Below are 23664 nucleotides of genomic sequence, written 5' to 3'. Positions count from 1 at the left end.
CATCATTCCACATTGACCTCACTTTGGGCCTCATTTATAAGGCACCAGAGGCACATAACTCATCTGAGAGGGGGGCCGGGTATGGGCGATGGGAGGTGTACACACATAAGGACATGGCAAGAAACATGACTATTGTACCTTGCATGAAACTAAATTGCAACCAGCTGATATGGCAGCCTGGGGAGTGCACAGAGGTGTCAGCTGCCATGGAAGACACCACAGGAACTCAACACAAATAATCAATTGGAGGGTGGGTGATGTGAGAAATGCACACTGCTGGACTGTGTGTATGCAAACTAATGATTATGCTGTGCATACCAGGTGCTGACTCTTCATGACAAAATTACATTTGGTTTGAACAGGGAATTCTGTGCATACTGGAGAGGTGGGAATGGACCGCATGGTACCTACACAAATGCACATGTGCCACTGGGTCTGACTTGGCAACACTTGTGGTATACTTGGGACGGGATGACAGAGAAAAACCCATTGCGGGACTACAACCTACATGTCATGTGGACACAGGGGAACACGTGGCACATGCCAGTAAGGAGTATGATGCAACAATTTCTCATGGTGCCACATGTACAACTTGAGGATGTCAAATATGGATTTGACAAAGGGATACCAAGAAACACCTAACCACCACAAATTATGGGATCCATGGAGTAACTCAGGCTGAAGTGGCTAGGACCACTGATGAGGGATTCAGATGCAGTGACTTGCCACCAATCACAACACTACTACAATCTGGTGTGAGGGCCTAAAACTTGCTGTCTAAAACAAATTATCATGTAGTACCACTGGACATGGGCATGCATGATCAATCTGTTGTTGGCATTTGTGAATGAATGCATGAGTTGGGTAGGATCTCTGTGTGGCACTTACCTGTGTACCAGGAAACAAAAGTGAGTAATCTGAGAAGGTCTGAACACGTACAATGGTGTTGGCCTGGGTCATATGATGTGTGACACTCTGCCGATAGATAACTCTCATCAGGATGTCATGGGAGTAATGTAAGTGAGCCAAGCTAGACAGTAAACAGACCCCCATTCCCTCGCAGCAGGCACACAGTTCCAGTGAAAACAAACAATTAGCAATATACATTTTGAGAAAATGTGCATCGATACTCCTGCCCAACTGGTGTACTACACATCACTGTCTAACTCAGGGCCCCATGTATGAGGAAAAGATGAAACGTGGTGCTGCATCCCAGCTTGCCATGGTGCGCTGTACCATTTGGAAAGTACAGGGATGTGTTGTATTTACCTAAATGAAACACATACCTTTACTTTCCTCCGTGATGGTCTACTCACTGCTTCTTAGCACCAACACAGGTGCCCTCGCACCATGGTGTAGTAGTGCCTGTGTTTCAGAGATGAGTGCTCATTTGCTGAAACGGACACTCATGAATGTCGTCTTCTAATTACCATGTGTGCTGCAGAATGCAGAAAACATTGAAATAGGAAAAAATGGGGACTTAAATGTCAAATCTCCATGTTCCACCAATGCACTGTCACCTCTGAGATTGTGAAGGATCGGACGCATCTCCAGATATCCAAATCTGGGAATGAGTCACACTGCTTTACATTCCATGGGTGTTGCAGGGAAACACTCAAAGCAACACTCAAAGCAAAACCCAATGAAATGGGTACACAATTACCGGGCCATGACAAGCTGCACAAGTTGGCGGGTATGGGCTTGTAAATTATGGGCCTACACATTGTGCCACTGGAGCATCAAGTTCTATGACCCTTCAGTCGCGTACTGTGCTACTAGGGCCCTGAAATGAGGCATTGAAAGTGCTTTCTTGGAACCTTTGCTTGTAAACCTGATCACTCATGTCAACATATAGCAGACCTAAACATTAACTTACCTCCATTTCAATGAAGAGGATGACACCATACCGCCTCCCCAGATGCCTGCCCTGGACTTCTCTGATGATGTGGATGATCAGCTGCAAACCATACATCTGGATGCCCTCCAGGAAATCCTGGGTGCCATACGGACACCATCTCCCATTGCAGGGAGGGCTAGACAGCATTGCGGGCTCTCCACACCTACATTTAAAAAAATCAGTGCTGCACGCACATCAACGCAGGTAAATAAAATCACTTACTACAACCTTGGTGCTGTATGTGTGTCTGAAGCAGGAACAACATGAACATGTTAGACTGTGTGACTCTAATACACTGACTGCTCAACAAAGGGATATCTATGGATTGCAATCTGAGGAAAAGCCACACAGATTGAGTGAACACACTTGGAGGATGTTTAATTAGGCCATTGATGAAAAACTTTGCTTTGTGCTTCTAAGCATGTAATGTAACAGATGTCATGCAGCCATTGTGACAGCTGATGTAACTTACATCACAAGTAGTTGGTCACAGCAAGGTCAGTAGCAAAAATCTCACAATGATATGACAACCAAGTGTTGCTACTTCAAGTCAGTGAAGGGCAGCCATATGTGAGTGAGTAACAAATACATGATTTAGGGTGAGTGCAATGACAACAACATTGTACACATGCATGTCCCATGACTTACTCGCACAGAGCAAATGCACATGAACAGGTGATGGGTTGTGTATGTGGGAGATTGTCACTCACATTACTAAATGAGGTTTATAGATAGCTGATGGGATCCCATTGCCAACCTCACATGTACATGAGGACACCTTGTCACAAGTTTCCAAATAATGGTCACAATTCCATTTGCCTAATCCAATCACAACCTGTGCAGACATGCCAAATCCTAGACAGTAAATCATGATGGAGACCTTAACCCCTTCTGTGCTGTGGACGTAATGGTTACGTCCAACGGCACAGTGCTCATGTGCCGAGGACGTAACCATTACATCCTCGACACTGAGCTCAGAGGGAGCGCTAGCTTCCCTCCCACCCCCCAAGGCAGGGATAGAAGGGGAAGCCCTTCCCCTTCCACCCCGACCCCCCCAGTGACGTCTGATAACATCAGCGCGCGACCTCATCAGAGGCCACTTCCCCATGCGATCGGAAGAGATATGCTTTGCATTTCTCTTACGATCATGTGATAGGGGCCCTAGAGGCTTCAAAGGGAAGGAAAGGAATTTCCTTCCCTTAGAAGTCTCTCAGAGCATTTCAGAATCCGGATCGTAAAGTGATCCGGCTTCTGAAATGCCCACTAGACACCATGAATGTATTTTTGAAAAGGAAAATGGTATGAGGGTAGCGACCCCTTGGGCATGGGTCGCTCCCCAGGGGGGCAATATTTCTCAAGGCCTTTTCTGCCCCCCCTGTGGCCAGATCAGCCTATTGTTGGTAGGCCGATCTGCCCCCAAGAGGGGCAGAAACCACAAGGCGCCAGGGATCATTTTTGTTTTTTGTTTTTTTGTTTTTTGTGTTTGTTTTGTTTTTTAGAATTGGGGAGCGACCCCTTAGGCAAGGGTCGCTCCCCTAGGGAGCAAATTATATTTAGGCCATTTCTGCCCCCAAGGGGGGAAGAAACCACTAGGCACCGGAGATTTTTTTTTTGCGCCAATTTCACGCAAGGGGAGCGACCTCTTAGGCAAGGGTCGCTCCCCGGGGGGGTCACATTTATTTTAGGCCATTTCTGCCCCCAGGGGGAGAATAAACCTCTAGGTGCCAGGGATAATTTTTTTGTTTTTTTTGTTTTTGTTTTTAGAGGTGGGGGGCAAATTGTATTAAGACCATTTCTGCCCCCCTTCAGGGCAGATCAGACAATTTTTGTTAGGCCAATCTTCCCCCAAAGGGGGCAGAGACCTCTAGGCTCCGGGGATTATTATTTTTTTGCGCCAATTTCACGCAAGGGGAGCGACCCCTTAGGCAAGGGTCGCTCCCTTGGGGGAGGGCAAATTTATTTTAGGCAATTTTGGCCCCCCAGGGGCAGATAAGCCTATTGTTATTAGGCCGATCTGCCCCCGGGCGGGCAGAAACCTCTGGGCACCATGGATCCTTTTTTTTTTTGTTTTTGTTTTTTTTGTTTTGTTTTTTAGAGGTGGGGTGCGACCCCTTAGGCAAGGGTCACTCCCCTGGGGGGCAAATTGTATTTAGACCATTTCTGCCCACTTGGCTCCGGGGATTATTATTTTTTTGCGCCAATTTCACGCAAGGGGAGCGACCCCTTTGGGAAGGGTCAGTCCCCGGGGGAGCAAATTTATTTTAGGCCATTTCCGCGCCCCTGGGGGCAGATCGGCCTATTGTTATTAGGCCGATCTGCCCCCGGGGGGGAAGAAACCTTTAGGTGCCAAGGTTCATTTTTTTTGTTTTTGTTTTTTTGGGGTGGGGAGCGACCCCCCGAACTGAAGGGGGTAACAGTTTTTCAGCTCTCCCCCGCACTCTAAACATCTTATCCTATGGCAAGCAAGAAGACACTTGATTATTTTGGGTTTTGGTTTTACGTTTGGGCCATGAGAGCTTTGCTAACTCTAAAATTTGTCCCACTTGGAATGGAGAGGGCTGCACTTTACGGACTTTGGGACGCCACCATGGAGAAAAATCCACAAGACCTAGACACATCTGAAAACTAAACATCTGGGTGATTCCAGGGTGGTGTGCTTCACATGTACCCTGCACCATTGCCTTACCCACAATGCCCTGCAAACCTCCAACTTTGCTGGAAATCACACATTTTTCCCACGTTTTTGTGAATGAACCTTCCGGAATCTGCAGGAATCCACAAAATTCCTACCACCCAGCATTGTCTCATCTATACTGATAAAAATTCTGCTGCACTTGTCAGCCTAAAAATGTTTTTTTTCAAACTGCCCTTTTAGACCCGCTTTGGTTCCCCCTCAATTTTGACATGTTTTTGGCTCTTCCCTGTCACAAGCACTTGGCCCACCTACACAAATGAGGTATCATTTTTACTGGGAGACTGAGGGGAACATTGGGTGGTATGAAATTTTTCCCGATGTGGTGATCCCACACAGAAATGTGGGAAAAATTAGATTTTTTAGCTAAATTTGAGGTTTGCTGAGGATTGTGGGTAAGAAAACATTGGGGAATCCACCAAGTCACACCTCCCTGGACTCCCTCGGGTGTCTAGTTTTCAGAAATGTCTGGGTTTGGTAGGTTTCCCTAGATGGCTGCTGAGCACAGGACCAAAAACGCAGGTCGCCCCCCCCCCCCCCCGGCAAAAACAGGTAAATTTGTATTTGATAATTTTGATGTGTCCAGATAGTGTTTTGGGGCATTTCCTTTTGCGGGCAGTAGGCCTACCCCCACAAGTGAGGTACTATTTTTATCAGGAGACTTGGGGGAACGTTGGGTGGATAGAAATTTGTGGCTCCTCTCTGATTCCAGAACTTTCTTTCACCGAAATGAGAGGGAAAAGTGTTTTTTGGCCAACTTTTGAGGTTTGGAAAGGATTCTGGGTAACAAAACCTGGTCAGAGCTCCACAAGTCACCCCATCTTGGAATCCCCTAGGTGTCTAATTTTCAAAACTGTGCAGGTTTGCTAGGTTTCCCTAGGTGACGGCTGAGCTAGAAGCCAAAATCCACAGCTAGGCACTGTGCAAAAAACAGCTCTGTTTTCTTTGTGAAAATGTGATGTGTCCACGTTGTGTTCTGGGGCATTTCCTGTTGCGGGCGCTAGGCCTACCCCCACAAGTGAGGTACCATTTTTATCGGGAGACTTGGGGGAACGCAGGGTGGAAGGAAATGTGTGGCTCCTCTGTGATTCCAGAACTTTCTGTCACCTAAATGAGAGGAAAAAGTGTTTTATTTGCCAAATTTTGAGGTTTGGAAAGGATTCTGGGTAACAGAACCTGGTCAGAGCCCCACAGGTCACCCCATCTTGGATTCCCCTAGATGTCTAGTTTTCAATACTGTGCAGGTTTGCTACCTTTCCCAGGTTCCGGCTGAGCTAGAAGCCAAAATCCACAGCTAAGCACTTTGCAAAACACAGCTCTGTTTTCTTTGTGAATATGTGATGTGTCCACGTTGTGTTTTGGGGCATTTCCTGTTGCGGGCGCTAGGCCTGCCCCCACAAGTGAGGTACCATTTTTATTGGGAGACTTAGGGGAATGCCGGGTGGAAGGAAATTTGTGACTCCTCTTTGCTTCCAAAACTTTCTGTCACCGAAATGAGAGGAAAAAGTGGTTTTTGGCCAAATTTTGAGGTTTGCAAAGAATTCTGGGTAACAGAACCTGGTGAGAGCCCCACAAGTCACCCCATCTTGGATTCCCCTAGGTGTCTAGTTTGAAAAAAATGCACAGCTTTGCCGAGTTTCCCTAGGTGCCGGCTGAGCTAGAAGCCAAAATCCACAGCTAGGCACTTTGCAAAAAACAGCTCTGTTTTCTTGTGTCCATGTTGTGTTTTGGGGCATTTCCTGTCGCGGGCACTAGGCCTGCCCCACAAGTGAGGTACCATTTTTATTGGGAGACTTGGGGGAACACTGGGTGGAAGGAAATTTGTGACTCCTCTCTGAGTCCAGAACTTTCTGTCACTGAAATGAGTGGAAAAAGTGTTTTTTTGGACACATTTTGAGGTTTGCAAAGGATTCTGAGTGACAGACCCTGGTCAGAACCACACAAGTCACCCCATCTTTGATTCCCCTAGGTGTCTAGTTTTCAAAAATACACAGGTTTGCTAGGTTTCCTTAGGTGCCGGCTGAGCTAGAGGCCAAAATCCACAGCTAGGCACTTTGCAAAAAAAAGCTCTGTTTTCTTTGTGAAAATGTGATGTGTCCACGTTGTGTTTTGAGGCATTTCCTGTCCCAGGCGCTAGGCCTACCCCCACAAGTGAGGTACCGTTTTTATTGGGAGACTTGGGGGAACGCTGGGTGGAATGAAATTTGTGGCTCCTCTCTGATTCCAGAACTTTCTGTCAACAAAATGAAAGGAAAAAGTATTTTTTTGGCCAAATGTTGAGGTTGCAAAGGATTCTGGGTAACAGAACCTGGTCAGAGCTCCACAAGTCACCCCCATCTTGGATTCCCCTAGGTGTATAGTTTTCAAAACTGCGCAAGTTTGCTAGGTTTCCATAGGTGCCAGCTGAGCTAGAGGCCAAAATCCACAGCTAGGCACTTCGCAAAAGACAGCTCTGTTTTCTTTGTTAAAATGTGATGTGTCCACATTGTGTTCTGGGGCATTTCCTGTCACAGGTGCTAGGCCTCCCCACGCAAGTGAGGTAACATTTTTATCAGGAGACTTGGGGAAATACAGAATAGCAAAACAAGTTTTATTGCCCCTTATCTCTCTCTACATTTGTTCCTTCTAAATGTAAAACAGTGTGTAAAAAAGACGTCTATTTGAGAAATGCCCTGTAATTCACATGCTAGTATGGGCACCCCGGAATTCAGAGATGTGCAAATAACCATTGCTTCTCAACACCTTATCTTGTGGCGATTTTGGAAATACAAGGGTTTTCTTGATACCTATTTTTCACTTTTTATAGTTCAGCAAATGAGTTGCTGTATACCCGGTATAGAATGAAAACCCATTGCAAGGTGCAGCTCTTTTTTTGGCTCTGGGTACCTAGGGTTCTTGTTCAAACTACAAGCCCTATATATCCCCCCAACCAGAAGAGTCCAGCTGACATAACGGTATATTGCTTTAAAAAATATGACATCGCAGGAAAAAGTTACAGAGTAAAACGTGGAGAAAAATTGATGTTTTTTTCACCTCAATTTCAATATTCTTTTATTTCAGCTGTTATTTTCTGTAGGAAACAATTGTAGGATCTACACAAATGACCCCTTGCTGAATTCAGAATTTTGTCTACTTTACAGAAATGTTTAGCTTTCTGGGATCCAGCATTGGTTTCTTACACATTCCGGTCACTAACTGGAAGGAGGCTGAAAGCACAAAAAATAGTAAAAATGGGTATGTCCCAGTAAAATGTCAAAATTATTTTGAAAAATTGGGTTTTCTAATTCAAGTCTGCCTGGTCCTGAAAGCTGGGAAGATGGTGATTTTACCTCTGCAAACCCTTTGTTGATGCCTGTTGGAAAATGGGCTATTGGTAGGGCAGGTAGGTACCTACACCTAGCAACAAGCCACTAACCTCCACATAGGTACAGTTAGGTCTCAGTAAATTAATCCCAGCTCAACCCTTGGTAGCTTGGCAACGAGCGTCAAGGCTTAACTTAGGAGACAAAGTGTAAAGCATTCAAATATCACAAAACAGTAATTAAATAAAACACAGGAAACAGTTTAAAAATCCAAAACCAATTTATAAAAATAGTTTATATTTTTATCTTTAAAATGACACAAAAACTATTAAAATCGGTTCAGGGGAACCGGAGATATGAATTTTTAAAGAATTATTACTTTTCTAGCGCTTAGAAACAAAAAGCGCCAATCGGGTCATCTGGTTGCACCTCGACCGGGGCAAAGTCAAACTTTCAGGCCGACCGCGATGGAGCCCTGCTCGGCTACAGGTCGCGGGAGGCCTCGGTTAAAAAGTTACCTTCTGACTTAGTCTTTATTTTGAAGTTTTTCTTCACCGGGACGAACCTGCCAGTTGAATCCGACCTCCTGGAGCCCTTGTCCGGATACGCGATGTAGGTTTCCTCGGTGGAGACTTTTACCTTCGGACTTAGTCGTTTTTTCGAGATGAAAATCCTTCGACCGGGGTAAACCTGGATCTTGATCCGACGTCCATGGAGCCCTTCTCGGATACGATGGCTGGGAGGTCCCGGTCAACTTTTTACGTTCGGACTTAGGGGGTTATTCTAACTTTGGAGGAGTGTTAATCCATCCCAAAAGTGACGGTAAAGTGACGGATATACCACCAGCCGTATTACGAGTTCCATAGGATATAATGGACTCGTAATACGGCTGGTGGTAAATCCGTCACTTTTCCGTCACTTTTGGGACGGATTAACACCTCCTCCAAAGTTAGAATAACCCCCTTAGTCTCTTTTTTGGATGTTTTTCTTTACCGGGACGAACCACGAAGTCAGGCCGGGTCGCGGTTGAGGCAAGCCGGCTAGAATTTCCGCGTCGGGTCGGTCACTTTATGGAGCCTTTTTTCAAAAATTCTCCAATCTTTTCCAAACTTCTGGGGCTTCACCCAGATGTTCTTTCAAGGTTCTTTTGGGGTCCACAGCTCACCCCAAGGGTCCAGAAGTTCTGTGATGGTCCTTGGGGGTGCGGACTTCAACTCCCAGAATGCACCTGGCGCAAACTCCTTTTTGGCCACTGGGCAGTGGTCAGCTGGTCACTTCTTTCAGGAGTTGGTGCAGGGGACTCTGGTTAGCAATTTTTCACCTGTAGCAAACAGGGAGTCCCTCCTTGAACCAGTTGAAGCCAGGCAAAGTCCTTCTTGTGGTGAAGCCCAAGTGTGCAGCTGGTGCAGTCCTTCTGAGTGCAGGGTCCAGGTGCAGGCCAGGGGTCCAGCAGGGCAGTCCTTCTTCTTCTTTAGTTCCTTTCTTGTTGAATTCTGGAGGGGATCTGAGGTGTGGGTGCAGGTCTGCCAGTTTTATCCTTGCTCCTGGGTGAAAAGCAGGGGGGCCCTGGTTCTCCAATCAGGGACAGGGTCGTCCCCCTGTGATGACCACTTCCTGGGAAGTGTGGCAAAAATCCATCCCAGAAGGCAACAGTCTCTAAAAATCCAACATGGATGAATCTGATTTTTGGAGGTTACATCTGGCTGAGCCCACCCACTGGTGTGGATAAAAATCATAAACACACCCCTCTCCTGCCCTCTCCTAATCTAATCAAGGGGGGACCTAGCTGTCTGGGGTTGCAGGATGTGGGGGTGTTGCTGGGTGCTGCAAATGTCCTTCTCTGCCTTTGAAGACCAGTTTGGCAGCCCTCCCCCTTCCTGCCTCACCATCTGCTGAGGGGAGATTCTCTCCCCCAAGCACATTCCTTTGTGTGAAGTCAGGCCACTTCACACCTCATCAAGGTAGCCTGGCAGAAGCTGCTGCAGGCTGGCCAATCAGAGCACAGCAGCAAAAACAATGCAGAGCTGAAATTGGCAACTTTTTAGGTAAAGTCTAAACTTTTTACCTGCACTAGTTATATTGAATCCAACAACTGGAAGTTGTGGGATTTATTACAACAATCAATTTGATACCAAATTCTTGGTATGCAACATTTAAGGAGACTTTAAAATTTAAAATAAAGTCTGCCCATTCTAGCCTATGAAGGCCATTTACTTCAATGAGGGAAAAACGAATTTGGCTGTTTTTACCTCACCAGGGCTTATAAATCTATTTTTATAAAGTCCCTGCTTATAGTTACATGGCACCCAGCCCTAGGGGCACATAGGGCACACCTTAGGGGTGACGTATATGTAAAAATAAGGTAGTTTAAGACTTTGGAAGTACCTTTAATTCCAAAGTCGAATTTGCATATAACTTTAATTTAAAAGCAGCCAGCAAGGCAGGCTTGCTTTTAAAATGACACTGGGCACCTCAGCAATGGACCTAGGTGTGCACCACCTATGCTGTGGTCCCTAAACCTACATGCCCTACCATATACTAGGGACTTATAGGTAGGTTAACTTAGCCACTTATAATTAGCCTAATTTGCATATCCATTTTACACAGAGCACAGGCCCTGGGACTGGTTAGCAGTACCCAGGGCACCTTTAAAGTCAGGAAAACACCAGCAAAAAGTGGAAAATGGGGGCAAAAAGTTATGGGGCCTCTGCAATCAGCCCTGTTTTCTCACAATGCCATTTTCAGGGAAAAAACCACAAGCCTTCTTCTGCAGCCCTTTTTCCCATTTTCTTTAAAAAAAACGACATTTTTGCTGTATTTTCGCTAATGTCTTGGTCTCCTTCAGGGGAACCCACAAAGTCTGGGTACCTCTAGAATCCCTATGATTTTGGAAAAAAAGGACGCAACTTTGGCGTCGGTAGCTTCTGTGAACAAAACGTTATGAGGGCCTGAGCGCGAACTGCCCCAAATAACCAAAAAAAGGCTCGGCTCAGGAGGGGAAAAGGCCTGGCAGCAAAGGGGTTAATGTATGGAACCAAAAAATTACATAAACTATGAAGCTTACACTCATAATTACCACAATAACCTAAACTAACTATCCCTACCTACCCTACACTATCTTAAAAACATACTAACTAGAAATTAATTAATTGATCTTCACTTATCCTATACACTTAAACCCACATGATAGACATCAATCCCCATACCTCTTGATGCCTTCACTGCCAAGCCTTTTTTTGGCTAATTGGGATAGTTCACACTTAGGCCCCCATAACTTTTTGTCTTCATATGCTATCCACACCAAATATGAGCCCTTTTTTACCAACACCCTGGAGATTCTAAAGGTACCTAGGCCCATATTGATAGTTTTTGACGCAAACCAGCAGCGGCACTGGTTTGCGTCAATAACGCCATTCATACAAACAGGCAGTGCCGGCATAGGATAAAATGGGGGTTGTGCATCAAAAAATGGTGCAAGTCAGGTTTGAGAAAAAATTCATGGCTCAAACCAGACTTGCGCCATTTTTTGTCACACAACCCCCATTGAAATGACTCCTGTCTTAGCAAAGACAGGAGTCATGCCCCCCTGCCCAATGGCCATGCCCAAGGGACTTCTGTCCCCTGGGCATGGCCATTGGGCACAGTGGCATGTAGAGGGGCCCAAATTAGGCCCCCCTATGCCTCTTTAAAAAAACAAAAAAATTATACTTACCTCAACTTACCTGTACTTACCTGGGATGGGTCCCCCCATCCATGGGTGTGCTCCATGGGTGGGTGAGGGTGGCAGGGGGTGTCCCTGGGGGCAGGGAAGGGCACCTCTGGACTGCTTCCATGGTCAGAGACCATGGAAGTGAGCCCACAGGTCCCTTAATGCCTGCCCTCACCCAGGCGTTAAAAAACGGTGCACATCAGGCTGTGCGCCAGTTTTTAAGGCCCACCCCCTCCTGTGCCTCAAAATGGCGCGGGAGTATAAATAAGGCTCACAGGCCTTAAAGTCATTTTTTGGACGGGAACGCCTACCTTGTATGTCATTAACGCAAGGCGGTTGCCCTCATCCAAAAAATGACACACACAGAGGATTTTTGACGTCTGCGGGGTCGGGCGTCATAGTATAAATATGGGGCAAGGTTTGCGCTGAATGTGCGTCAAAAGTTTTGATGCACATTTGGTGCAAACAGAGTATAAATATGCCCCCTAGAGTTTGTGGATTCCCCTTATGGGGACTGAGAAATTAGCCAAAATACAACTAAAATTTGGAGTTTTGGGGAAAAAAATGAAAAAAGTGCTGCAGAAGAAATCATCTGGTTATTTCCCTGCAAATGGCATCAAAGAAGGGTATGCAGTGCTAAAACCACCATCTTCCCAGCTTTCAGGAACAGGCAGACTAGAATCAGAAAAACATGTTGTTCAACACAGTTTTGGCATTTTACTCGGACATACCCCATTTTCCTAATTTTTTATGCCTTCAACCTTCTTCCAGTTAGCAATAGATATGGGTCTGAAAATAATGGTGGATCCCAGAAAACTACCTCCCTTGTGTGGGTGCCGAAAGCAGTGTCAGCATAAAAACTTTTTTTTTAATTGCACTGATTAACTTGCTGAGATATCCCCTCAATCTCTAAACGTTTTTGGCCCTTCCCTGTTGCAGACACTTGGCCCACCCACACAAGTGAGGTATCCTTTTACTTGGGAGGCCAAGGGTAATGCTGGGTGTTAGGAAATTAGTGCTGGGCCGGTGTTCCCAGACAGAAATGTGAGGAAAACCTGAGGTTTTTTTTTAGCTAAATTTGAGGTTTGCTGTGTTCAGAGAGCCCCGACTGGGACCCTCCTGGGCCCTTGGACAGGCGCTCCCTTCCTCCAGTCTGCCATATCCTGAGGGGCCAGGCCTGGGAGTCCACTGGGCCTGGGGAGGCTTTCCCTGCTAGTTCAGGGTCAGGAACCCTGGCCAGTCCTGGCTCAGGGCTCCAGGGTATGAGCCCCTATCCTAGGCTTCGCCCACCTGTACAGAGAGTCACTACCAGGCCCTGGGCCCCTGCCAGGCCCTAGTGCGGGTGCTCCCTTCCTTCAGCCTGCCATACCCTGAGGGGCCAGGCCTGGGAGTCCACCAGGCCCAGAGAGGCTTCCCCTGCCAGTTCAGGGGCCCTCACTCGGCCCCCACTGGGCCCTGGGGCAGACGCTCCCTTCCTCCAGCCTGCCATACACCGAGGGGCCTGAGAATCCATGGGCCTGGGATGGCTTCCCCTACCAGTTTGGGTTCGGGGACCTCGGCCGGGCCCTGGTGGACCCAGGGTGGAGCCTTCTGGCCCACTGGGTGGCAAAGCGCCTAGGACAGGGTCCGGGGAGGACTCCCATGCATGGCTGTGTTCAGAGAGCTCCGACCAGGCCCCAGGCCCATGCCAGGCTCTGGGCCGGTCTCTCCCTTCCTCCCGCCTGCTATTACCTGAGGAGACTGGACCTGGGAGTCCACTGATCCTATGGAGGCTTCCCCTGCCAGTTTGTGTTCAGGGTCCACGTTCGGGTCGCGGGGTGGGAGCACCCATCCTGGGCTTCGTCCTCCGGCCCCAAGGCCAGGGCTCCTGGGGAGCTTTATGTTCTTGTGGTTCGGCCATCTAGTCACTCCGACAACTCTGGGCATCTGGCTGTGCTCCATGCGTTCCTCAGGCATGTTCAGATGGCAAGGGTGCCCTGGAAGTCCCAATAAGGGCTCATTTGCTTCCTCAAGCCCAGCCAGGGCTCCAGTAGGTGGGGTGCGTTCTCACTGACAGACCCCTCCGTCCCTCGGTGCGCATGGAGTACAAGAAAGGGGAGTAGCCTTCCTCTGGATAACTGAGGCAGGCTACTCCAGACCCCGTTGGGGGTCCAGTAGTTCTGAGACTGGGCACCACAAGGGCAACCTGCCCGGGCCCTGGGTATGTGGCCCCCTTGCAGCCCTGTCCGATGGGTCTCTCCTCCAATCCTGGATTCCCAGAGAGCAAACTGACATCCCAGAGCCTGGGAATGTTGCGCTCTTCCTCCAGCCTGCTGTACCATGCAGGTCCTGGGTTTACACTGGGCCAAGGGAGGCTTCCCCTGCTGGTTTGGGTTCAGGGGCTCTGGCTGGGCCCTGGGCCTCAGGCCAGGGCTGTCGCAGGCCCCAGGGTGGGAACTCCTTGCCTGGGCTTTGTCCTCTACCCTGCTTGTTGGAAAATAGCCTGAGATGGGGTCCCTCCGGGCTCTGGAAGTACTTTGCTGGTGTGTAAAGCAGCCTCCGGACCCCGGTTCAGAGGTCCGTTGGGCCCACCTTTGCAGCCCCATGCCTGTGGGCTAGCTGGGGCTCCAAAAACCTAGGCGGCAGCGGCCCCGTCCATTGAAGGGGCGAGCTGGGACTCATTATGTCAAGGCACAGCACGACCTGATGGGCGTCCTCGTGGCCCAGCCATCTGATCTCTCCAACAACCCTTGGGATCTGGTTGTGTGCCATGGGTTCCTATGGCACGTTCAGATGACTAGGCTGCCCCGTAAGTCCAAATGAGTGCTCATTCACTTCCTCAAGCCCAACCAGGGCTCCACGAGATCGGGTGCGTTCTCGCTGATGGTCCCCTCCATCCCTCGGTGCACACGTCACACAAGAAAGGGGCGTTGCCTTCCTCAGATTACTAGGGACAGGCTACTCCAACCTCCTTTGGGTCCAGTGGTTCTTGACTGGGCACCGCCAGGACCTGGGCCGGCCTGCATCGGGGCACAGGTGTGCGGCCGCCTTGCAGCTCTGTCCAATGGATCTCTCCTCCAATCCTGGCTTCCTAGAGAGCAAAATGACATCCGGGGCCTGGGGTGTGTGCTCCGTTTCTCCAGCCTGCCGTACCCTGGAGGGCCTGGTCGTACACTGGATCAAGGGTGGCTTCCCATGCTGGTTTGCGTTCAGGGGCTCTGGCTGGGCCCTGTGCCTCAGGGCCGGGCTCTGACAGGCCCCAGGGTGGGAAAGCCCTGCCTGGGTTTTGTCCTCTGCCCCGTTGGGTGGCAAATAGCCTGGGACAGGGTTCTGCAGGCCCTGGGAGGGCTTTGCTGGTGTGTAAAGATGCTTCAGGGCCCCGGGTCAGAGGTCTTTTTGGGCCTCTGTGCAGCCCCATGCATGAGGCCCAGCTAGGGCTTCGAGAACCCAGGCTGCAGAGTCCCCTGCAGGGGCGAGTGCAGTCTCCTTATTTTAAGGCACAATGCGACCAGATGACTGTACTCTGAACCTAGCCATCTGGTGGCTCTGAGACCCCAGGGCATCTGGTTGCGCTCTATGCATTCCTATGGTGCATCCAGATTGGATGACTAGGGGAGACTTCCCCTGCCAGGTCATGCTCAGGGGCCCCGTCTGGGCCCTGGGCCAGGGGTCAGGTTGGAAACCCCTATCCTTGGCTTCCTCCTCCAGACCGCTGCTTGGCAAGGCATCCGGGAAGGGGTCCTGTGGGTCCCAGGGAGGCCTCACCTGCATGGCGGGTTCATGAGCCCTGACCAGGTCTCCGTCAGGCCCTTTTTTTTCCAGCCTGCCGTACCACAAAGGGAGTCCATTGGGCTGACGGGGAGGCTTCCCCTGTCAGTTCAGGTTCAGGGGCCTGACAGTGGGAGTCCTGGTCCTTGGCTTCGTACTCCGGCCTGCCGGGTGGGAAAGTGCCCTGGACGGGGTCCCGCAAGCCTCAAGAGGCCTTTGCCAGCATGTAAAGAGGCCTCTGGGCTCTGGGTCAGAGGTCCGTCGAGGCTCCCCTCACAGCCCTATGTCTGAGGGTCAGCAGGGGCTCTGAGAACCTAGGCCATAGAGTCTCTGTCCCCTGTAGGGGAGAGCACAGACTCCTTAAGTTAAGGCACGGTGCGACCAGATGGCCGTTCTCTGAGCCAGGCCATCTTGTCACGCTTCATGCGTTCCTATGGCACGTCCAGAAGGCCGGGCTGCCCCAGAAGTCCCAATGAGGGCTCATTTGCTTCCTCAAGCCAGCCAGGGCTCCTGGAGGTCAGGTGCATTCTGGCCAGTGGTCCCCTCCATCCCTCGGTGGACACGGAGTACAAGAAACGTGTGTAGCCTTCCTTTGGAGTACTATGGACAGGTTATGCCGGATTCTCTTGTGGTCTAATGGTTCTCAACCGGGTGCTGCCAGGGCCCAGGTCTGGGCCGGCTTGCCCTGGGGCCCAGGGCCACCTTGTAGCCCTCTCTGATGAGTCTCTCTTTTGAACCTGGCTTCCCAGAGACCAAACTGACATCCCCATGCAAGGTGGCCTGCCCCCCAACCCAATGGGGAAGAGGGTCCAGCCAGTATTGTACTCCGATCAATTGGGCACACTAGGTCTGTTTGGGGATGGACTGCTTGGCCAGCCTCTGCCGTTGTTTCAAGCAAAGGGCTTCCACCCCACCAGGGACCATCTGACTCGAGGACCTGCTGTTCGCAGAGGCCCTTCCCTTACCCGGCAGAGCAAAGGCCAAGCAGCCCGGCAGCTTGTGCCCCTACAGCAGTCTGACCAGAGTGGAATGGGTTGGGTGATAACAGATCCATGTAAGCTGCCCTGCAGTCCAGGCACCTGTGTGCTATCACCCTCCTCCACCCTGCGCATTTCTGCAGCAGCTTGAAATGACCATTCTGTGAGGTGTCCCTGCTGGCCCTGGCTGGCAGGCACCCCTGTGTCTCGCTCAGACTGTGCCTTGGCCTGGCTTTCTCCCTTCTGTGGAGATGGCTGGTGCCCGTGCGACCACCCTGTCCTCCCTAGCAAGCCCCAGGCAGGGTCTTCTCCGCAGCAGGCTTCCCCAGTGGGGTGTGAAGGTCAGTCCAGGACAGGCATGCGGCTCCCCCATCCAGCAAGTGGGGATACCTGGTTGATCCTGCCAGTAGCATGTGCTTGTCTCAAAGATTAAGCCATGCACGTGTAAGTACATACGGCTGGTACAGTGAAACTGCGAATGGCTCATTAAACCAGTTATGGTTCCTTTGATCGCTCCTTCTGTTACTTGGATAACTGTGGTAATCCTAGAGCTAAAAGATGCCAATAATTGCTGACCTCCCATGATGCATGCATTTATCAGACCAAGAGCAATCCAGGCTCGCCTGCCCGCTTTGGTGACTCTAGATAACCTCGGGCCAATCGCATGTCCCCGTGATGGCGACAATACATTTGGATGTCTGACCTATCAACTTTCGATTGTACTTTTTGTGCCTACCATGGTGACCACAGGTAACGGGGAATCAGGGTTCGATTCCGGAGAGGAAGCCTGAGAAACAGCTACCACATCCAAGGAAGGCAGCAGGTGCGCAAAGTACCCACTCCCGACTCTTTCAAGGCCCTGTAATTGGATTGAGTACACTTTAAATCCTTTAATGAGGATCCACTGGAGAGCAAGTCTGGTGCAAGCAACCTCCATAATTCCGGCTCCAATAGCATATATTGAAGTTGCTGTGGTAAAAAAACTCGTAGTTGGATCTTGGGATTGAGCTGGCGGTCCGCGGTGAGGTGAGGTACCACCTGTCCCAGTGCCTGCCTCTCTGCACCCCTTGATGCCCTTGACTTGGTCCAAACTGGGGTGGCATGGTGAGCAAAAGAACAATGGATTAAACCCAGATCTGTGATTGGGGGTGAGTGTTTGAAAAGTTTCAACACTCCGTCCATCATTCTTTTGTGTTGTTAAAGTTGCCCTAAGTGGGAAGGTTATGCCCAGACGTGGATCCCTTGCTCACTGTGCCACTGGATTCAAGCTAGCCTAGCTGATAAAGGGTGATACCCTGGAACTGGTCCTAGGATGCTTGTTTCCGGTCCAGGGTGAACCTGGCCTGGCAGTTCGGGCTGGACTATTCCCATGAGGAACAGGGTCAAGACTGATTTGAATATGACTGGGTCCAAACTGGGGTGGCATGGTGAACAAAAGAACAATGGACTAAACCCAGATCTGTGACTGGGGTGAGTGTTTGAAAAGTTTCAACACTCCGTCCATCATCCTTTTGTGTTGTTAAAGTTGCCCTAAGTGGGAAGGGTATGCCCAGACGTGGGTCTCTTGCTCACTGTGCTACTGGATTCAAGCTAGCCTAGCTGATGAAGGTTGATACCCTGAAATCGGTCCTAGGATGCTTGTTTCCGGTCAAGGGAGAACCTGGCCTGGCAGTTCGGACTGGACTGTTCCTATGAGGAACACGATCAAGGCTGATTTGCATATGGCTGGGTCCAAACTGGGGTGGCATGGTGAGCAAAAGAACAATGGATTAAACCCAGATCTGTGACTGAGGGTGAGTGTTTGAAAAGTTTCAACACTCCGTCCATCATCCTTTTGTGTTGTTAAAGTTGCTCTTGACTGAGTGTCCTGGGGGTCCAAAGCATTTACTTTGAAAAAATGGAGTGTTCAAAGCAATACCGGTTGCCTGAATACTTCAGATAGGAATAATGGAATAGGACTCCAGGTCTATTTTGTTGGTTTTCGGAACTGGGGCCATGATTAAGAGAGATGGCTGGGGGAATTCGTATTGTGCCGCTGGAGGTTATGTTATGTTATAATGATTTATAAAGCGCATGGCTACCTGTAGGCCTCCCAACGCTGATAGCGAGGCGGCTAAGACAACCCTAGAATTATGCTTTGAACAACCACGTTTTCAGAGCCTTCCGGGAGGCTAATTCATGACTAGTAAGGCAAATGCTGAGTGGAAGTGAGTTCCATTGCTTAGCTCCCTGATACCCCAGGGACCTTCCACCCCATCTAGTCTTTCTAACTCTGGGGGGACCATTGCTAGGAAGGCAGTGGTGGATCTACGATATCTAGATGGAGTGTAGCAGGAAACTAAAGTCCTAAGCAAGGGTGGGCCTCTATTATACAAGGCCCTCTGGAAGTAACACAGGGTTTTAAATTCTATCCGTCATGCAACGGGGAGTCAGTGGAGAGAAGAGATAGATGACTTGACAGATTCATGTCTTGGGATGTCAAAGAGCAGTCGAGCCGAGGCGTTCTGTACCACCTGCAGCTTCTTAATCACATACATTGGAGTTCCAATGTATAGAGGATTACCATAGTCGAGCCGCAAACTGATCACTGCCTGTATTATAAGTCTTTTGACTTCAAAAGGGAGGATTCTAAAGACCTTCCTCAGGAGCCTAAGCAGGCCAAAAGCGGTTGCAGAGACCTTGTTGGCTTGATAAGCCATAGTGAGTTGTGAATCCAGCCACACTCCCAGGCTCTTAATACGATCTTTAGGGGGGGGAGATTGCTCAATTCTTCCTGGATGAAAGAATTAGGTTTTGCCTGTAAATTGTGTCCGAGTACCATAACATCAGTCTTGTTATCATTAAGTTTAAGCCTACTTAGGGACATCCATGCTGCAACTGCTTGTAGACATGGAGCAAGTGATGAGTCGTTTGCACTGGAACCTGTAGATAGTGATACAACAAGCTGTGTGTCATCCGTGTATGACACAAGGAACAACCCAAAAGGCTTAACAACTTCAGCTAAGGGTAGCACATATATGTTAAACAGAGTGGGGCTTAGAGAGGACCCCTGGGATACTCCATCACTATTCCTAACTGGTACTAAGAAGTAGGACCTATCCAGGACCTGGTATGATCTTCCCTTCAAGAAGGAAGTGATCTAATCTAGGGCGGCACCCGCAATTCCTATATCTCGTATTCTTTCCAGTAATATGTCGGAATCCAGCATATCAAATGCCGCACTGAGATCAAGCAGGATAATTGCTGTAGTTAATCCCTGATCTATCCACCTTCTAGCCTCTACAATCTTCCAGCCTCTACAATCTTCTGTAACTACAATCAGTGCTGACTCTGTACTATAATTGGGTCTAAAACCCATCTGGTGGGCGTGTAGAATATTATTGTCCTCTAAAAAGTGGGACAGTTGGGCATTAACATGCTTTTCAATAATTTTAGACAGCACCGGCAGAAGAGATATTGGTCTATAATTGCTGAGCAAGGAGGTGTCTAGGTTCGATTTTTTAGAAGAGGTTTGACAATGGCGTGTTTACATTGGTCCGGCACTGTCCCCCCTGACAGGGAGGAGTTCAGAAGCATGATCATAAAAGGTACAATAGCAGGGGCTCCTAGTACTAGCACGGATGAAGGGGCCGGATCTAGGGGAGTGCCTGACTTCAGGGTCATAAGGGATTGTCATACTGAATCTTCGGATATTGGGGGAAAATCCACCAGGGTATCGGAATGCACTAACTGCTGTGCCATTACTCCCGAGGACTGATCTACCCCCGCAGGAAGATTGGAATAGATATCTAATACCTTTTGTTGACAAAAGAATGCCAGGTTATTGCTATGCTCTTGGGAAGCCTGTAATGAGGGTCAATTCTGTGGTGGCAGAGAGATTTCCTTAAATATCCGAAAGATCTCCTTGGGGGAGTTTGACACCAACTTAATGTTTGCAGCGTAATACGTAGATTGGGCCAGTTTGATCTGCGTGATAGAACCTAATGTCTCTTCTATATACTTGTTTCAGAGAGTCGTCATAGGATTTACACCAGATTCTTTCTGATTTCTTACATTCTTTTTTGAGAAGTTGCAGATGAGGGGAGAACCAGGGAGTGCCTTTACTCCTATGTAATCTGGTTTTAGTGGAGCAGGGTATGTGCATGTCCAAGCTAGTAGTGATCCAACTATTGAATGATTCAAGCATGTCCATAGTCTTGTCCTTAATTGGAGGTTTCAGCCTCTCCAAAGTGTTATTACAAGCGTTTGCCTTGAGATTGTGCCAACAACGACAGGGAAGAGCTATAGTGTGAGAGTCAATTTAGAATTTTGATAAAATCGAGGTTGCTAGATTGAGAGTTATCAGAAAATGGTCAGACCAGGCCAGTGGAATTGGTGGGGGACGAGCTCAAGTCTTTAAGATTTGAAAAACTAAATCAATAGTATGACCCTTTACATGCGTAGGACCCTGTATCAGTTGCACTAGGTCAGGGTGAAATTCTTGGACCAGCGCAAGATGAACCAAAGCAAAAGCATTAATCAAGAACGAAAGTCGAAGGTTCGAAGACAATCAGATACCGTCGTAGTTCCAACCATAAATGATGCCGACTCTCGATCTGGTGGAGTTATTGCCATGACCTACTGAGCAGCTTCTGGGAAACCAAAGGTGTTTGGGTTCCGGGGGCATTATGGTTGCAAAGCTGAAACTTAAAGGAATTGACAGAAGGGCACCACCAGGAATGGAGCCTATGGCTTAATTTGACTCAACACGGGAAACCTCACCCGGTCCGGACATGTAAAGGATTGACAGATTGATAGCTCTTTCTCAAATCTGTGGGTGGTGGTGCATGACCGTTCTTAGTTGGTGGAGTGATTTGTCTAGTTAATTACGATAATGAGCGAGACTCCTCCATGCTAACTAGTTACACAATCCCAGCATTCGACGTCCAACTTCTCAGAGGGACAAGTGGCGTTCAGCCTCACGCGATCTAGCAATAACAGGTTTGTGATGCCCTTAGATGTCCAGGGCTGCAAGTGTGCTACACTGAAGGAATCAGTATGTGTCTACCCTTCGCCATCAGGTGCGGGTAACCCGCTGAATCCCGTTCGTGATAGGGATTACAATTATTTGCCATGAACGAGGAATTCCCAGTAAGTGCGGATTATAAGCTCATGTTGATCAAGTACCTGCCCTTTATACACACCGCCCGCCGCTACTACCGATTGGATAGTTTAGTGAGGTCCTTGGATCGGCCCCGCCGGGGTCTGCAATAGCCCTGGTGGAGCGCAGAGAAGACTCTCAAACTTGACTATCTAGAGGAAGTAAAAGTTGTAACAAGGTTTCCGTAGGTGAACCTGCGTAAGGATCATTAACAGCGGAGAGCCCGAGACTGATGGTGCCAGCTCAAAGCCCTCGACCGCCTCCAAGAATGGAACACTCGTAGGCACAGGGCCTGGCCCTCCCCTTGTGCATCCTGGCCGGTGGAGCAGTCAGCCACCACTGAGGTGCTTGGGAGAGGACTGAGCACGTGGAGAGCTCCTCTGCCTGGGAGGACTTGATGCTCTTATGCAGGAGGTACCAGGTAGTGGGGGGCTCCCCACCCCACCAGATCTGGACCTTCCAGGAGTGGCAGGACAGAAAGACGCTCCTGAGATGGAATCCATGCTCACCCAGCATGACCTTGGAAGGGAAACCGAATTTTCCTTGGGCTGGGACCACCCCTCTGAATGCCCTGCTGCCTGTACTCTCCCACGCCTGTTTCCCAGCCTGCATGGGCTTTGGGCGACTGACGAGTGACCCTTCTCGGGTGGCAGGGTGACCTGGACGAAGAGAAGCCACAGCCGTGAGGGAACCCCGTCTCCCCACGGTGGGGGTGTGATGGAGGGGGGCTCGTCCCTCTGGTGCCTCTGACCAGGGCAGTGGGGGTGGGCTATCCACCAGCCTGTTGGCCTGACTTGAGGCTGTCGCCTTAAGCCAGTGACTCTCGACACACAGGGGCCGAGATCTGATGGCAGATAGCTGGCGTGAAGTGAGGCAACCCTCCCTTGTTGCCAGGTACCTGGCTTGCCATGGTCCTGTGTGGTTAGGGTAAGGGTTTGAAGACTCGTGTGCTCCCTCCTGGTCCTCTGGGGGGACTGGCGGTGGTGGAGCTGCCTGGCCCCTGAGCTGCTCTGGGAGCCCCCTTCCTGTGGGGAGGCTCCTGTGCCGAGTGCCTGGTGATGCTCTTTAAACTGTGGAGAATGACTCCCAGAGGGGAAGCCCGATAGGGTGGCCGGCTGTCTTGCTGTGTGGTTGGTGGCTGGGCAGTTCTCCCTTCCTTCCGCCTCTCCTGCAAATGCAGGTGGGCGAACGCTGAGAAAAGATGCCAGCGACTCTTGGCGGTGGATCACTTGGTTCTTATGTCAATGAAGAACACAGCTATCTATGAAAATTAGTGTGAATTGCAGGACGCATTGAATCATTGACACTTCGAATGCACCTTGTGGCCCGAGTTCCTCCCGGGGCTATGCCTGTCTAAGGGTTGCTTGACTGTCAATCGCCCTGGAGCTTTCCCGGGGCATGGCAGGGGCTGTCACAGGGTAGCTCTGCTCCCTTTGTCTACCCTCCAAAGTCAGACCCCCCAATTGCCTGCAACAGGATCCCACCCCTCGTCCTGTCGTGGAGGTACACTGCAGTTGCGCCTAGCCTTGCCACCCCGCCTTGGCGGAGTGCAGATAGGGGACCGGTCAGCCCTCGTCATGTCCTAGGGCACCTGGCTGCATGCTGCACATTGTTGTCTGTGGTGTCCCTCGGCTGCCTGCACACACTGCTTTGGGCGCACAAATCTGTGGATGGTTTATGAGGGGAGGGCCAACTGCTGGCCTGGGGCTTCAATCCAGGAAAAAGGGTGTGCCTCTATGTCCCCCTGTCCCCTGAAGCCCAGGGGACGGTGGTCTTGGCTTCCTCCACTGCTTCGGCATCTGACTACAACCTCAGATCAGGCGTGGCAATCTTCTGAATGTAAGCTGATGCGGACAGAAGGGGGCTGCCTCCATTGCCATTAGGGCACCACATGTTCATTGGGCACTGAGTGCTAAATCATTTCTAAATGACCTGATTCTGGGTCAGGGTTTCTTAAGAAGCAGAGCAGCTACCTTGCTGTGATCTATTGAAAGTCATCCTCTGAACCAAGCTTTTGTCTCTGTCTGTGGGTACCCGTGTCCCCCCACCATCACCAGAGGGGGGTGGTCCTTCTGCCCCCAGGCCAGTGGGGAGGGGGGGCTGCGGGTCCATTGGAGGCCTTCCCCTCTCACTCTGCACCACCGGCTGGGCGACTAAATGGCCGGCGGGCCGGGCCACCAGGCTAACTCTGACTTTTGTC

General features: G+C 49.8%; 1 non-coding gene across 1 annotated transcript; it reads left to right on the top strand.

The window, feature by feature from the left end:
• The first annotated feature begins 22673 nt into the window (after positions 1 to 22673).
• LOC138297525 (5.8S ribosomal RNA) lies at positions 22674 to 22827 on the top strand. The gene has a single exon (XR_011204127.1). It is a non-coding gene; the product is annotated as a 5.8S ribosomal RNA (ribosomal RNA).
• The last annotated feature ends 837 nt before the right edge of the window (positions 22828 to 23664 follow it).

The sequence above is a fragment of the Pleurodeles waltl genome, chromosome 5, assembly GCF_031143425.1.
Source record: "Pleurodeles waltl isolate 20211129_DDA chromosome 5, aPleWal1.hap1.20221129, whole genome shotgun sequence".
NCBI classification, from domain to species: Eukaryota; Metazoa; Chordata; class Amphibia; order Caudata; family Salamandridae; genus Pleurodeles; species Pleurodeles waltl.
Note: the sequence above shows the minus strand (reverse complement) of the source record. Positions and strands in the feature narration are given on the sequence as shown.